Below are 16,680 nucleotides of genomic sequence, written 5' to 3' on the forward strand. Positions count from 1 at the left end.
CCACCAAAAATGTTTATAAAATTGTTTATAAAAAAAAAAAGCTGTGGACACGTCTAAGTAAAAAGTGACCATGTTACTGATATGTTATTGTACGTATAGTTCGCCCCTGAGTGCATATACACCGCACATCCACTACATGTCTAGGGTCTGGTGATATCACCGTCCGCTAAGACTCTGGTAGAGGAGTCCAGCACCAGGGAGGCCCATTCTAATGGAGACAATGTCCTCCGCCCATTTCCCAACATTGAGGGGCCACTCAAAGAAAAGGGCAGTCGAGCCGGAGCCGCAGACGGTTGTCTCCATCCTGTACTACATATCAGATTTTTGGTCTCGTCCATCAGCTAATGTACAATTCATAATATAACAAAATGTTATTTGAATTATGGAACTTGTTTCCTTTCTTTTGCATTCTAAATTGAGAGCGTGTCATTGGTCAGTATCGCTATGTGTATTAGTATGTGGATGGGCGATGTGTTACCGTATTGTTATTGGTTAATCTGTGTGTTGGTTATGCTGGGGGAGCGTTCTTAGTCTGTTTTCACCACAACTGTGCATATACCATGTTCTGTATCACATTATATAATACATTGTTGAGATCTGGAAAACTTTAATAAGGGCATTAAAACTTTTTTTTAACAATAGAACCAACAATATAGAGCAATTCTCAGGTGCAAGTGCTGTGCCCCCTCCATCCTGAATATACCTGAAGACCAACTCTCCTTGCCTTTCCCTACTTTTCCACCTCACACCATCACCTAGTGAATGTCCATGTGAGGTGAAAATGGAGGGCAGAAAAATGGACAAAGGGAAATGAACTGGTGGGAAGAGAACTTAAAGGGGTTGTCCACTTAAAGAAAATTTCAGTAAACAATGGATATTGTTTGTGTAATGAAAATGTATACAATTTTCCATTATAATTTCTGTATCAATTCATGGTTTTCAAGATCTCTGCTTGCTGTCTGTTTAATGCCATGTAACAGGAAGCATTATTATGTAACTCTTGTGGATAAACATCAGTCATGTGATGCCACACAGGTGCCTGACATGACCATGGACCGAAGTAAACAATGGAGCTTCCTAATGAATTACATTAAACAGACAGCAAGACGAGATCTTAAAAATCACAAAGAACTGATACAAATTATATTGGAAATTTGTATATATTTTCATTAACCAAACAATATTAATTATTTGCTCAAATTTGCTTAAAGGATACCTAGCACAAGTTATACTGAATACACTTACTGGTCGGCCTTTTTTCGTGCACTCCAGAACATATCTTTATTAGTCCCGAAACACTAAAATTGCTAAATTGCTAATTAGCACCGGACGCTCCTGCGGATGTCACACATGTGGCCTGGAGCTCTTTTAGTTCCTAATTATGCATATGTACCGCGTGCTATCATGTCTACCCACTCCTGTCCACCTCCCCGAGAGACGTAATATCACCTAGCTCTTGTGAAGCCTCCCACATGCGCCGTTCCCGTCCCTGTTAAGCAGCAGGCGTGTCATCACAAGACTTCCCGAGCGCTGGGTAACGTCACTGGCTCTCGGGGAGTGGCGTTAGTAGATAAGATAACATGCAGTAGGCGTGCATAATTAGCAACTGATAGAGTGCCAGGTCACTTGTGTGATGTCCACAGGAGCCCCCGCCACTAATTTGCATAGTTTGAAAAGTCAATTTTTTTTTGTAATAAAGGTGTTTCGGGACTAATCAAGATATAATCTGGAGTGCATTAGAAAAGGCCGACCAGTAAGTGTATTTAGTGTAAATCGTGTCTACCTGAGTGGTGGATTTCCTTCAAAGTGGACAACCCTTTTAATGTAAAGCAAACTATCTGCACCTTCAAGTGCCACACATTGTGGTTCTGATGAGTTGGGTTTCAGCTCATAGTCATGGAGGAGGTGGCACAGCTGCTGAGAACACCTTGCTGACAGGGCATGATTTGAGTAGGGTAATCTCTAAAAATACTCATGTAATTCTTTTTCATCGTTGTGGAGTCCTTGCTTTCCTTTGGGCCCACGGCAGAAATTCTGGATTCTGGCTTCGGTTTGGTCAGATCAGGTTTGCAGGTCTTCAGTGATGAGGGGAGTCTTGAAGGTCTTGTGCAGGTCTTCAGTGATGAGGGGAGTCTTGAAGGTCTTGTGCAGGTCTTCAGTGATGAGGGGAGTCTTGAAGGTCTTGTGCAGGTCTTCAGTGATGAGGGGAGTCTTGAAGGTCTTGTGCGGATTAGGTTCAGGTTTGCAGTTCTTCGGTTATGCGTGGAGCCGAGAATGTTCACTGATGCATGGAGCCGAAAATGTTTCAGGGATGAAGATCTTGTGAAGGTCTACAGGACTATAGTAATGATCTGAGAATAAAAAATTTAGAATAACTTATGATACACATCAAAGTCATGGCCGCAATATAAAACAGGTAAGTTAGCTTTTCCCTTTGCACCCTTAGGCCTCATGCACACAACCATAATGGGGGCCATGACCTGGATCTACAATTTGTGGCCAGATCAGGACCCCCATAGAGATCTATGGCACCCAATCACCATGCAGTAAGTACACTGTGGGGCTTATTTACTAAGGGTCCATGGACGCACTTCCGTCGGAAATTCTGACATTTTCGGGGATTGCGCTGCTGGGACAGGTATTTAACTGGGGATTTCTGCACACGTGATCAGATTTTGGTGCAGCCACGCCGGCTTTCATGCAACAGAATTCGGGGGGCGGGCCGTCGTACGATCTGACTGATTTGGACGGAGTGCGGGATTTAACTTTAAAACTGTGTTGCAACACATGCACTTACATGCACCGGGAAGAAGAAGGTGAACTCCGGCGGCCCTGAGCGGGGAAGCGACACATGCAGGATATTGGGCGCACGATTTTAGTGAATCGCGGCACAGTGCATTCCGGACGGAGAATGCGCTTTCAGGGTTCGCGACAGGACAGGTAAGTAAATGTCCCCCTGTGCCTCACTGCACCATGACATGGCCAATGGGCTTTCTATGGAGAGGGGAGGGATGAGGAGCGCTCAAACCCCCTAAAATGCATTTTATATCACAATTCAATCACATCTTGTGCATGTTTTTAAGCTGCGTTCACATTATGTGTTTGCATCACGTTGCACAAACACATCTCAAAATGATTTTTACTATACATTAATACTGATGTGCTTTGGGATCTATGTTACCTGACAGATGTTTTGTGCCTTTCAAAACGCAATGAAAACACATTCTATAAACATAACCTTAGAATATACAGGTAACATTTCCATGTAGCAGTAGGTGGGCCCCCAGAATCTATATCACTGGTGGGCCCTAGGCCCTCCCGTCCGCCCCTGAATGGCACCTTTTCTACTAGGCCTTAGCACTGTATTCATAGCCATACCCGCCACTTTGGCAGCAGCAATGTGCGCTGAGGGCGCGTTCACACGTTGCGTTTTGGTCGCGTTTTCATTGCGTTTGAAACGCATATACAACAGCTGATGAGAGGTGATTTGCCTAATTACATTACCGTTTACGTTTGTAAACGCAATGTTAACGCATGTGTTAACAAAACGCATGTGTTAACGTGTTGTTAACACACGCGTTAACATCGCGTTTATGATGCGTTTTGTAAACGGAAATGTTAACAGTGATGTAATTAGGCAAATCACCCCTCCTCAGCAGTTGTATATGCGTTTCCCTTACCCACTCCCACTTGTAGTGGCTCCCCACTCCTATATTGCTTTTAGCAGCATTGTGCCTGTACCCACTGATCCCTACTAGCACCAAGACACTATCACCTATGGCAGTGATGGCTAACCTATGGCACTGGTGCCAGAGGTGGCACTCAGAGCCCTTTCTGTGGGCACTCAGGCCATCACCAGAGATGACTCCAGGTATCTTCCTGCAGTCCCAGACAGCCCAGGACTTGCTGTGCACAGAGCTATTTTAAAGTGACAGGACTACCTGGGACTATTTTCTGCTTTATTGGTGTCCTCAGGTGCTGGTATCAATGAATACTCTGACAGAGAAGGGAGTATAAATCATAAATTACATTTCTGTGTTGGCACTTTGCGATAAATAAGCGGGTCTTTATCGTAGTTTGGGCGCTCGGTCTCTAAAAGGTTTGCCATCACTGACCTATGGCAATGGGACTGTGTTCTTACCCTCCCCTCCCCCATTGGCAGCGGCTGTGTCCCCCATACAGTATGTAGCAGCAGTGTCCCCCCATAATCCCCCCATCTAATGGCTCCTCACAACATAGAACATCCTATTTACAATGGATAAAACACATAAGTGACCTGTGAATTATTCTTCCTCTTTAGTTGATGTCTTCTCTGTCCTTTCCTGGTCTCATGTGGCTCCTGTAGACGTCCTATGGTCGCAGGACCTCTGGCTGGTCGGTCCCCACTGGCTGTGCGCTGGAGTTTTTCCCCAAATTGGGTGGCAGGCCTGTACCATCTGGCTCTTGATTGGTTGCTGTGGGGGGAATATGGCCGCACAGTCTTGTTCACAATTCTTTGGCTCCAGGTGGCTGTGACATCATAACCAAGACAATTCCATTGGGCACAGTTGTATAACACTGCTCCTGATTGGTCACTTTCAGCATAATCTTACTATTGATTGGTCAATTTCAAGTGGGCGGGGCTTCATCATCTTGTCTCTAATTGGTTAGTTTTAGGTGATAGCTTCCTTCTGATGGTTTCTAGCAGCAGGGGCTATGATGCTGAGGGGATATGACCGCTGCATTATTTTGCTATCAAGCTTTTCAGTGAAGAAGTTACTGATAAATAGCATCAAAATAAAGACATGTATCAGAAGTGTGTGACAGAATACTTTTTCAGTTCCCCATGGCAACCAATCAGAGCTCAGCTCTCAGTTTATAAACTGCTGTTGCAAAATGAAAGCTGAGTGCTGATTGGTTTCCGTGAGCAACCTGAACAGTTTTACTCTCAGACACCTTTGTTATATCTGAAATGTTGTAGTCAGTTTTCTAATCCTGGAGGCTGATTGGACATTATCCCCATCTTGTATCGTTACTTCCCCTGCCATCCCTGCCCAGTGACGTGCCAACACATCTATACAATACTCAGCATATTGGGGAGTGTTTATCAGGGCCTGTGGGGCCAGGAATTGCGCCTATTTCCCCCCTCATGTCACCTCCGCTCTAAGGGGTTAATAATGATAATAATTACGTTTGTATTAGGGATTATTTTTATTCGGGTAAATCTATGTTGATGTCAGGGTCTCACCAGCAAAAATATTGTACTGTGCAGCGCAAATTATCTGCCAGCAATCATAACCAGACTCCAGTGGGATTTGGTGCAAATTTAGGATTAGGCCCCATATACATAAATCCATCCCCATCCTGCACATTTCATCAGGTTTCCCGACGATTTCCATTTTGCGCCGAATTCCCCCGGGATTTTGCCGCATGCGATTGGATTTTGGTGCATCGGCGCCGGCTTGCACACAACAGAAATCGGGGGCGTGGCCGTCGGACAACCCGACGGATTCAGACTAAGTGCAAGATTTAATATTTAGAATTGTGTCGCAAGACACGCACTTACATGCACCGGGAAGAAGAAGGTGAACTCCGGCGGACCTCAGCGGGGAAGCGACGGGTGCATGAACTCAGGTACACGATCTTCAGGAATCGCGCCGGACTTCATCCTCTTCGGACCATCAGAATCGGGGATCGCGACAGGACCAGGTAATTAAATTTGCCCCATTGTATTCACTACACACCGGGGCATATTTATCAGGACGGTGCGCAGAGGCCCTGAAATAATCGCAAATGCTAGCTTATTGCTAGCTTTTGCGATTATTTTCCCCAATCCGCCACCTTCACGCCAGTGGGGCGTGAAGGGGGGGCACGGCCAGACGGGAGTGGGCCGGCGCGGGGCGTTACTGTCCCTACTGTGCACTCGCTGCTGCCGGCGACTTTTCATAGGTGAAAAGTCACCGGATGCGTTTTTTTCTACGCCAGGCCCTGCCTCGAGCGCCAGCGTATGATAAATATCCCCCATCATACAACACAGAAGGGAGGTGAGGGCGGCACAGCAAAGCAAACGGATTAAAATCCAGGTGGGTGCAAGCTCCAAGAGCCCGACTCAAGGCTCCAGAAAATCCAAATGAAGACAGCGGGAGAGCAGCACTCCGTGGTGGTTAATGTTTATTCAAACACCAGTGGTAATAAGGCACAACGTTTCGGCTAACTCCATGTAGCCATTTTCAAGCTTGCTTGAAAATGGCTACATGGAGTTAGCCGAAACGTTGTGCCTTATTACCACTGGTGTTTGAATAAACATTAACCACCACGGAGTGCTGCTCTCCCGCTGTCTTCATTTGTATCCCCCATCATATATATGCTGCACACACTTTTACAGAACATGGGGCACATTCACTAAGGGTCTACGGAACGCATTTCCGTCGGGTTTCCCGAATTTTTATGTTTCGTGCCGCATTTAACTGGGGTTTTTGGTGTACGCGATCGGATTTTGGAGCACCGACGCTGGCTTTCAAGCAACACAAATCAGGGGGGCCGGCCGTCAGACGATCTTAAATTGTGTCGCAAGACAATGCACTCACATACACCAGGAAGAAGAAGGTGAACTCCGGCTGACCTCAGCAGGGAAGCGACACATGCAGGATATCGGACCATCCGGATCGGGGATCACGACAGGACCGGGTAAGTAAATGTGCCTCATTATGTACATACAGTATAATATACAGTATCTGTAATTATCTATAATTCTTAATAACTTATAATTAGAGATGAGCGAACACTAAAATGCTCGGGTACTCGTTATTCGAGACGAACTTTTCCCGATGCTCGAGTGCTCGTCTCGAATAACGAACCCCATTGAAGTCAATGGGAGACTCGAGCATTTTTCAAGGGGACCAAGGCTCTGCACAGGGAAGCTTGGCCAAACACCTGGGAACCTCAGAAAAGGATGGAAACACCACGGAAATGGACAGGAAACAGCAGGGGCAGCATGCATGGATGCCTCTGAGGCTGCTTAAACGCACCATTATGCCAAAATTATGGGCAACAGCATGGCCATGACAGAGTGACAGAATGAAGCTAGATAGCATCTAAAACATGCAATAATTGACCCTGACACTATAGGGGACGGCATGCAGAGGCAGCGGCAGCAGGCTAGAGAGTGTCATGGCGACATACCCTAAATGGACTCAGGCTTCAAACCAATGGGTGGCAGAGAGGAACCAAAGGAGGTGAGCAAGAAGTGCTCAAATAATATCGGTACATGATAAAAGTTTGCCAGTATATTTTGTGGATTACACAGCAGGGTGGCGACAAAGTTAACATGGAAGCCATGAAAACAACCCAAAATTCTGCCTGACACAGCTCGTTTGATAAGGGGACCATGTATGGAGGCAGTGAACTAGTAGTAGATTAAAGGTGCTGCAGTTAAAACTATGTTAGTTGGATCTTGGCATGGAGCTGGCGCTCCGCTGCCAGGCGAGCTTTCGCCAATCCAAGCCCCTGTCTCTAGGCTACTCCCCAAACAGCACTTCTAAGAACCTTTTGTATAAGATCAAGTGTAGTAGCGTTCTTATAAGTTTAGGATATGCCGGGTGAGGGGAATGTAAACAGATGCGCAAGAAGCGCATGATGCGCATGGAGCTGGCGCTCCGCTGCCAGGCGAGCTTTCGCAAATCCAAGCCCCTGTCTCTAGGCTACTCCCCAAACAGCACTTTTGTATAAGATCAAGTGTAGTAGCGTTCTTATAAGTTTAGGATATGGCGGGTGAGGGGAATGTAAACAGATGCGCAAGAAGCGCTGAAATAATATCCCTAAATGGTAAAAGTTTGCAAGTATATTTTGTGGATTACACAGCAGGGTGGCGACAAAGTTAACAACTTTGATGTGGAATCCATGAAAACAACCCAAATTTCTGCCTGACACACCTCGTTTGATAAAGGGACGATGTATGGAGGCAGCTATATGGACGACTTTTGGAGGTAGGAATGGAGACAACGTGTGGAGGCTGCTATGGAGACAATTTAATTTGGATAGTGCCTGTATGTGGCAGTCCCAAACATTTTTCAAACCAGAGGAGCAGGTAGGTGGCCCTCCAGTAAAATGGGATAGATTGAGTGCCTGTATGTGGCAGTCCCAAAAATTGTTCAAACCAGAGGAGCAGGTAGGTGGCCCTCCAGTAAAATGGAATAGATTGAGTGCCTGTATGTGGCAGTCCCAAAAATTGTTCAAACCAGAGGAGCAGGTAGGTGGCCCTCCAGTAAAATGGGATAGATTGAGTGCCTGTATGTGGCAGTCCCAAAAATGTTTCAAACCAGAGGAGCAGGTAGGTGGCCCTCCAGTAAAATGGAATAGATTGAGTGCCTGTATGTGGCAGTCCCAAAAATTCTTCAAACCAGAGGAGCAGGTAGGTGGCCCTCCAGTAAAATGGGATAGATTGAGTGCCTGTATGTGGCAGTCCCAAAAATGTTTCAAACCAGAGGAGCAGGTAGGTGGCCCTCCAGTAAAATGGGATAGATTGAGTGCCTGTATGTGGCAGTCCCAAACATTTTTCAAACCAGAGGAGCAGGTAGGTGGCCCTCCAGTAAAATGGGATAGATTGAGTGCCTGTATGTGGCAGTCCCAAAAATTGTTCAAACCAGAGGAGCAGGTAGGTGGCCCTCCAGTAAAATGGAATAGATTGAGTGCCTGTATGTGGCAGTCCCAAAAATTGTTCAAACCAGAGGAGCAGGTAGGTGGCCCTCCAGTAAAATGGGATAGATTGAGTGCCTGTATGTGGCAGTCCCAAAAATGTTTCAAACCAGAGGAGCAGGTAGGTGGCCCTCCAGTAAAATGGAATAGATTGAGTGCCTGTATGTGGCAGTCCCAAAAATTCTTCAAACCAGAGGAGCAGGTAGGTGGCCCTCCAGTAAAATGGGATAGATTGAGTGCCTGTATGTGGCAGTCCCAAAAATGTTTCAAACCAGAGGAGCAGGTAGGTGGCCCTCCAGTAAAATGGGATAGATTGAGTGCCTGTATGTGGCAGTCCCAAAAATGTTTCAAACCAGAGGAGCAGGTAGGTGGCCCTCCAGTAAAATGGAATAGATTGAGTGCCTGTATGTGGCAGTCCCAAAAATTGTTCAAACCAGAGGAGCAGGTAGGTGGCCCTCCAGTAAAATGGGATAGATAGAGTGCCTGTATGTGGCAGTCCCAAAAATGTTTCAAACCAGAGGAGCAGGTAGGTGGCCCTCCAGTAAAATGGAATAGATTGAGTGCCTGTATGTGGCAGTCCCAAAAATTCTTCAAACCAGAGGAGCAGGTAGGTGGCCCTCCAGTAAAATGGGATAGATTGAGTGCCTGTATGTGGCAGTCCCAAAAATGTTTCAAACCAGAGGAGCAGGTAGGTGGCCCTCCAGTAAAATGGAATAGATTGAGTGCCTGTATGTGGCAGTCCCAAAAATTCTTCAAACCAGAGGAGCAGGTAGGTGGCCCTCCAGTAAAATGGGATAGATTGAGTGCCTGTATGTGGCAGTCCCAAAAATGTTTCAAACCAGAGGAGCAGGTAGGTGGCCCTCCAGTAAAATGGAATAGATTGAGTGCCTGTATGTGGCAGTCCCAAAAATTCTTCAAACCAGAGGAGCAGGTAGGTGGCCCTCCAGTAAAATGGGATAGATTGAGTGCCTGTATGTGGCAGTCCCAAAAATGTTTCAAACCAGAGGAGCAGGTAGGTGGCCCTCCAGTAAAATGGAATAGATTGAGTGCCTGTATGTGGCAGTCCCAAAAATTCTTCAAACCAGAGGAGCAGGTAGGTGGCCCTCCAGTAAAATGGGATAGATTGAGTGCCTGTATGTGGCAGTCCCAAAAATGTTTCAAACCAGAGGAGCAGGTAGGTGGCCCTCCAGTAAAATGGAATAGATTGAGTGCCTGTATGTGGCAGTCCCAAAAATTATTCAAACCAGAGGAGCAGGTAGGTGGCCCTCCAGTAAAATGGAATAGATTGAGTGCCTGTATGTGGCAGTCCCAAAAATTGTTCAAACCAGAGGACCGGGTAGGTGGCCCTCCAGAAAAATGGAATAGATTGAGTGCCTGTATGTGGCACTCACAAAAATTGTTTCAAACAGAGGACCGGGTAGGTGGCCCTCCAGAAAAATTAAATGCATGAAGTATAGCAAGAGCCAGTGGGCCCTGTCAAAAAATAGCCATTTTCCTCTGCTTTACTGTACAAAGAGGAGGAGAAGGAGGAAAATGAGGAGGAGGAGGAGGAGTGGATCAATTATTCAGGTTGAGCTTCCTTCACCTGGTGGAGATTGGAAATTCTGAGAAATCCAGCCTTTATTCATTTTAATAAGCGTCAGCCTGTCAGCGCTGTCAGTCGACAGGCGTGTACGCTTATCGGTGATGATGCCACCAGCTGCACTGAAAACCCGCTCGGACAAGACGCTAGCGGCAGGGCAGGCAAGAACCTCCAAGGCGTACAGCGCCAGTTCGTGCCACATGTCCAGCTTTGAAACCCAGTAGTTGTAGGGAGCTGTGTGATCATTTAGGACGATGGTATGGTCAGCTACGTACTCCCTCACCATCTTTCTGTAAAGATCAGCCCTACTCTGCCGAGACTGGGGACAGGTGACAGTGTCTTGCTGGGGTGACATAAAGCTGGCAAAAGCCTTGTAAAGCGTACCCTTGCCAGTGCTGGACAAGCTGCCTGCTCGCCTACTCTCCCTCGCTACTTGTCCCGCAGAACTACGCACTCTGCCGCTAGCGCTGTCAGAAGGGAAATACTGTTTCAGCTTGTGCACCAGGGCCTGCTGGTATTCATGCATTCTCACACTCCTTTCCTCTGCAGGGATGAGAGTGGCAAGATTTTGCTTGTACCGTGGGTCCAGGAGAGTGAACACCCAGTAATCGGTGCTGGAATAAATTCTTTGAACGCGAGGGTCACGGGATAGGCAGCCTAGCATGAAATCTGCCATATGCGCCAGAGTACCAACGCGTAAGAATTCACTCCCCTCACTGGCCTGACTGTCCATTTCCTCCTCCTCCAACTCCTCCAACTCCTCTTCTTCTGCCCATACACGCTGAACAGTGAAGGACTCAACAATGGTCCCCTCTTGTGTCTCGCCAACATTCTCCTCCTCTTCCTCCTCATCCTCCTCCACCTCCACCTCCTCCGATATGCGCTGAGAAACAGACCTCAGGGTGCTTTGGCTATCAACAAGGGAATATTCTTCCCCCGTCTCTTGTGACGAGCGCAAAGCTTCCGACTTCATGCTGACCAGAGAGTTTTTCAACAGGCCAAGCAGCGGGATGGTGAGGCTGATGATGGCGGCATCGCCACTGACCATCTGTGTTGACTCCTCAAAGTTACTCAGCACCTGACAGATATCAGACATCCACGTCCACTCCTCATTGTAGACTTGAGGAAGCTGACTGACCTGACTACCAGTTCTGGTGGAAGTTGACATCTGGCAGTCTACAATCGCTCTGCGCTGCTGGTAAACTCTGGATAACATGGTCAGTGTTGAATTCCACCTCGTGGGCACGTCGCACAACAGTCGGTGAGCGGGCAGTTGGAGGCGGCGCTGCGCTGCCCTGAGAGTGGCAGCATCTGGGCTGGACTTCCTGAAATGCGCACAGATGCGGCGCACCTTCGTGAGCAAATCAGACAGATTGGGGTATGTCTTGAGGAAACGCTGCACTATCAGATTTAACACATGGGCCAGGCATGGCACATGTGTCAGTCTGCCGAGTTGCAGAGCCGCCACCAGGTTACGGCCGTTGTCACACACAACCATTCCCGGCTTGAGGTTCAGCGGTGCCAGCCACAGATCAGTCTGCGCCGTGATGCCCTGTAATAGCTCTTGGGCGGTGTGCCTTTTGTCGCCTAGGCTCAGCAGTTTGAGCACCGCCTGCTGTCGCTTAGCGACGGCACTGCTGCTGTGCCTAGAGCTACCGACTGATGGCGCCGTGCCCACGGATGGTAGTTCGGAGGAGGAGGTGGAGGAGGGGTGGGAGGAGGAGGAGGCATAGTAGGCCTGAAACACCTGGACCGAGGTAGGCCCCGCAATCCTCGGCGTCGGCAGTATATGAGCAGCCCCAGGGTCAGTCTCGGTCCCAGCCTCCACCAAGTTAACCCAATGTGCCGTCAGCGATATATAGTGGCCCTGCCCGGCAGCACTCGTCCACGTGTCCGTGGTCAGGTGGACCTTGTCAGAAACGGCGTTGGTCAGGGCACGGATGATGTTGTCTGACACGTGCTGGTGCAGGGCTGGGACGGCACATCGGGAAAAGTAGTGGCGGCTGGGGACCGAATACCGAGGGGCGGCCGCCGCCATGAGGTTGCGAAAGGCCTCGGTCTCTACTAGCCTATAGGGCAGCATCTCCAGGCTAAGCAATCTGGAGATGTGCACATTAAGGGCTTGGGCGTGCGGGTGGGTTGCACTATATTTGCGTTTCCGCTCCAGCGTCTGGGGTATGGAGAGCTGAACGCTGGTGGATGCTGTGGAGGATCGTGGAGGCGACGATGGGGTTTTTGGGCCAGGGTCCTGGGCAGGGGGCTGACTAGCAGCTGACACAGGGGAAGGAGCAGTGGTGTGCACGGCCGGAGGTGAACGGGCTTGTTGCCACTGAGTGGGGTGCTTAGCATTCATATGCCTGCGCATACTGGTGGTAGTTAAGCTAGTAGTGGTGGAACCCCTGCTGAGCCTGGTTTGGCAAATGTTGCACACCACAGTCCGTCGGTCATCCGGTGTTTCCTTAAAGAACCTCCACACTTCTGAAGATCTAGCCCTCGCCGCAAGAGCCCTCACCACGGGAGCTTCACTAGTTGACAGTGGCGCTGATGCACCAGCTCTGGCCCTGCCTCTCCGTCTGGCCCCACCACTGCCTCTTCCAACCTGTTCAGGTCGAGGACTCTCCTCCGTCTCAGAAGCACTGTGTTCACCCGGCCTCTCAACCCAGCTTGGGTCTGTCACCTCATCATCCTCCGATCCCTCAGTCTGCTCCCCCCTCGGACTTCCTGCCCTGACAACAACTTCCCCACTGTCTGACAACCGTGTCTCCTCATCGTCGGACACCTCTTTACACACTTCCACTACGTCAAGAAGGTCATCATCACCCACAGACTGTGACTGGTGGAAAACCTGGGCATCGGAAAATTGCTCAGCAGCAACCGGACAAGTGGTTTGTGACTGTGGGAAGGGTCCAGAAAACAGTTCCTCAGAGTATGCCGGTTCAAATGGCAAATTTTCCTGGGAGGGGGCAGACTGGGGGGGAGGAGGCTGAGGTGCAGGAGCTGGAGGAGTGGGGATTTCGGTGACATGGGTGGACTGCGTGGAAGACTGACTGGTGGTGGACAAATTGCTCGAAGCATTGTCAGCAATCCACGACATCACCTGTTCGCACTGTTCTGGCCTCAACAGTGCTCTACCACGAGTCCCAGTAACTTCAGACATGAACCTAGGGAGTGTAGCTCTGCGGCGTTCCCCTGCTCCCTCATCAGCAGGTGGTGTCTCACCCCGCCCAGGACCACGGCCTCTGACCCCTGCAGTAGTTGGACGCCCACGTCCCCGCCCTCGTCCTCTACCCCTAGCCCTGGGGTTAAACATTTTTAAAATGAGAGTTATAACTTTTTTTTTTTTTTTACTTTTTTTTTTTTTTTTTGTGTGTTTTTTTTGTGTTTTTTGTTTTTTTTTGTGTTTTTTGTTTTTTTTTGAGTTTTTAGAACCAAACAATCCTATCCTATTGCTATGGCTATTTTCTAGCCAAGTATCAAAGGAAGCACACTACTATGCCAGATGAGATGACACTGAGTTATTGCCTAATAGAAATCCAACCCCTACTGAATTTTCCCACTTCAGCCTTTGCTATGGATATGTGCGCCACTAAGCGCAGAACACAGCGGTCGCAAGTCTCACTACAAATTGCTCAGAATTGGCAAGTACATGCACTGCAGAAACTACAGCCACCAGCAGATCAACCAGAAATCAAATATATAGAACGCTACTGTAGGCTTCAAGAAGCTATTTGTATTCTCCTATGGCTATTTTCTAGCCAAGTATCAAAGGAAGCACACTACTATGCCAGATGAGATGACACTGAGTTATTGCCTAATAGAAATCCAACCCCTACTGAATTTTCCCACTTCAGCCTTTGCTATGGATATGTGCGCCACTAAGCGCAGAACACAGCGGTCGCAAGTCTCACTACAAATTGCTCAGAATTGGCAAGTACATGCACTGCAGAAACTACAGCCACCAGCAGATCAACCAGAAATCAAATATATAGAACGCTACTGTAGGCTTCAAGAAGCTATTTGTATTCTCCTATGGCTATTTTCTAGCCAAGTATCAAAGGAAGCACACTACTATGCCAGATGAGATGACACTGAGTTATTGCCTAATAGAAATCCAACCCCTACTGAATTTTCCCACTTCAGCCTTTGCTATGGATATGTGCGCCACTAAGCGCAGAACACAGCGGTCGCAAGTCTCACTACAAATTGCTCAGAATTGGCAAGTACATGCACTGCATAAACTACAGCCACCAGCAGATCAACCAGAAATCAAATATATAGAACGCTACTGTAGGCTTCAAGAAGCTATTTGTATTCTCCTATGGCTATTTTCTAGCCAAGTATCAAAGGAAGCACACTACTATGCCAGATGAGATGACACTGAGTTATTGCCTAATAGAAATCCAACCCCTACTGAATTTTCCCACTTCAGCCTTTGCTATGGATATGTGCGCCACTAAGCGCAGAACACAGCGGTCGCAAGTCTCACTACAAATTGCTCAGAATTGGCAAGTACATGCACTGCAGAAACTACAGCCACCAGCAGATCAACCAGAAATCAAATATATAGAACGCTACTGTAGGCTTCAAGAAGCTATTTGTATTCTCCTATGGCTATTTTCTAGCCAAGTATCAAAGGAAGCACACTACTATGCCAGATGAGATGACACTGAGTTATTGCCTAATAGAAATCCAACCCCTACTGAATTTTCCCACTTCAGCCTTTGCTATGGATATGTGCGCCACTAAGCGCAGAACACAGCGGTCGCAAGTCTCACTACAAATTGCTCAGAATTGGCAAGTACATGCACTGCAGAAACTACAGCCACCAGCAGATCAACCAGAAATCAAATATATAGAACGCTACTGTAGGCTTCAAGAAGCTATTTGTATTCTCCTATGGCTATTTTCTAGCCAAGTATCAAAGGAAGCACACTACTATGCCAGATGAGATGACACTGAGTTATTGCCTAATAGAAATCCAACCCCTACTGAATTTTCCCACTTCAGCCTTTGCTATGGATATGTGCGCCACTAAGCGCAGAACACAGCGGTCGCAAGTCTCACTACAAATTGCTCAGAATTGGCAAGTACATGCACTGCAGAAACTACAGCCACCAGCAGATCAACCAGAAATCAAATATATAGAACGCTACTGTAGGCTTCAAGAAGCTATTTGTATTCTCCTATGGCTATTTTCTAGCCAAGTATCAAAGGAAGCACACTACTATGCCAGATGAGATGACACTGAGTTATTGCCTAATAGAAATCCAACCCCTACTGAATTTTCCCACTTCGGTCTTTGCTATGGATATGTGTGCCACTAAGAGCTAAACACAACGGTAGCAAGTCCCCCTGCTAATTCCTCACAAAATGGTAAAAGATGCAAATTAAAATAAAAAAAGTAGAACGTTATTGTAGCCCTAAGAAGGGCTGTTGGGTTCTTTGAGAATCACTCCTGCCTAACAGTAAGCTAATAGAACACCCTAACGCTTTCCCTGACCAGCAGCAGCTCTCTCCCTAGCGGCATCCAGAGACAGAATGATCCGAGCAGCGCGGCCAGCGGCTAGTCTATCCCAGGGTCACCTGATCTGGCCAGCCAACCACTGCTATCGACGTGTAAGGGTACCACGTCATGCTGGGTGGAGTGCAGAGTCTCCTGGCTTGTGATTGGCTCTGTTTCTGGCCGCCAAAAAGCAAAACGGCGGGAGCTGCCATTTTCTCGAGCGGGCAAAGTATTCGTCCGAGCAACGAGCAGTTTCGAGTACCCTAATGCTCGACCGAGCATCAAGCTCGGACGAGCATGTTCGCTCATCTCTACTTATAATTAGAGATGAGCGAACATGCTCGTCCGAGCTTGATGCTCGGTCGAGCATTAGGGTACTCGAAACTGCTCGTTACTCGGACGAATACTTCGCCCGCTCGAGAAAATGGCAGCTCCCGCCGTTTTGCTTTTTGGCGGCCAGAAACAGAGCCAATCACAAGCCAGGAGACTCTGCACTCCACCCAGCATGACGTGGTACCCTTACACGTCGATAGCAGTGGTTGGCTGGCCAGATCAGGTGACCCTGGGATAGACTAGCCGCTGGCCGCGCTGCTCGGATCATTCTGTCTCTGGATGCCGCTAGGGAGAGAGCTGCTGCTGGTCAGGGAAAGCGTTAGGGTGTTCTATTAGCTTACTGTTAGGCAGGAGTGATTCTCAAAGAACCCAACAGCCCTTCTTAGGGCTACAATAACGTTCTACTTTTTTTATTTTAATTTGCATCTTTTATCATTTTGTGAGGAATTAGCAGGGGGACTTGCTACCGTTGTGTTTAGCTCTTAGTGGCACACATATCCATAGCAAAGACCGAAGTGGGAAAATTCAGTAGGGGTTGGATTTCTATTAGGCAATAACTCAGTGTCATCTCATCTGGCATAGTAGTGTG

General features: G+C 47.9%; 1 long non-coding RNA gene across 1 annotated transcript; it reads right to left on the minus strand.

Annotated features, from left to right (window-relative positions):
* Window positions 1-1,775: 1,775 nt before the first annotated feature.
* Window positions 1,776-4,728, minus strand: LOC140077240 (uncharacterized). Its single transcript, XR_011849738.1, has 2 exons — window positions 4,277-4,728; window positions 1,776-2,351 (listed from the first exon to the last, which is right to left on the minus strand). It is a non-coding gene; the product is annotated as an uncharacterized lncRNA (long non-coding RNA).
* Window positions 4,729-16,680: the final 11,952 nt, after the last annotated feature.

Source organism: Engystomops pustulosus, chromosome 9 (genome assembly GCF_040894005.1).
Source record: "Engystomops pustulosus chromosome 9, aEngPut4.maternal, whole genome shotgun sequence".
Taxonomy (NCBI): Eukaryota; Metazoa; Chordata; class Amphibia; order Anura; family Leptodactylidae; genus Engystomops; species Engystomops pustulosus.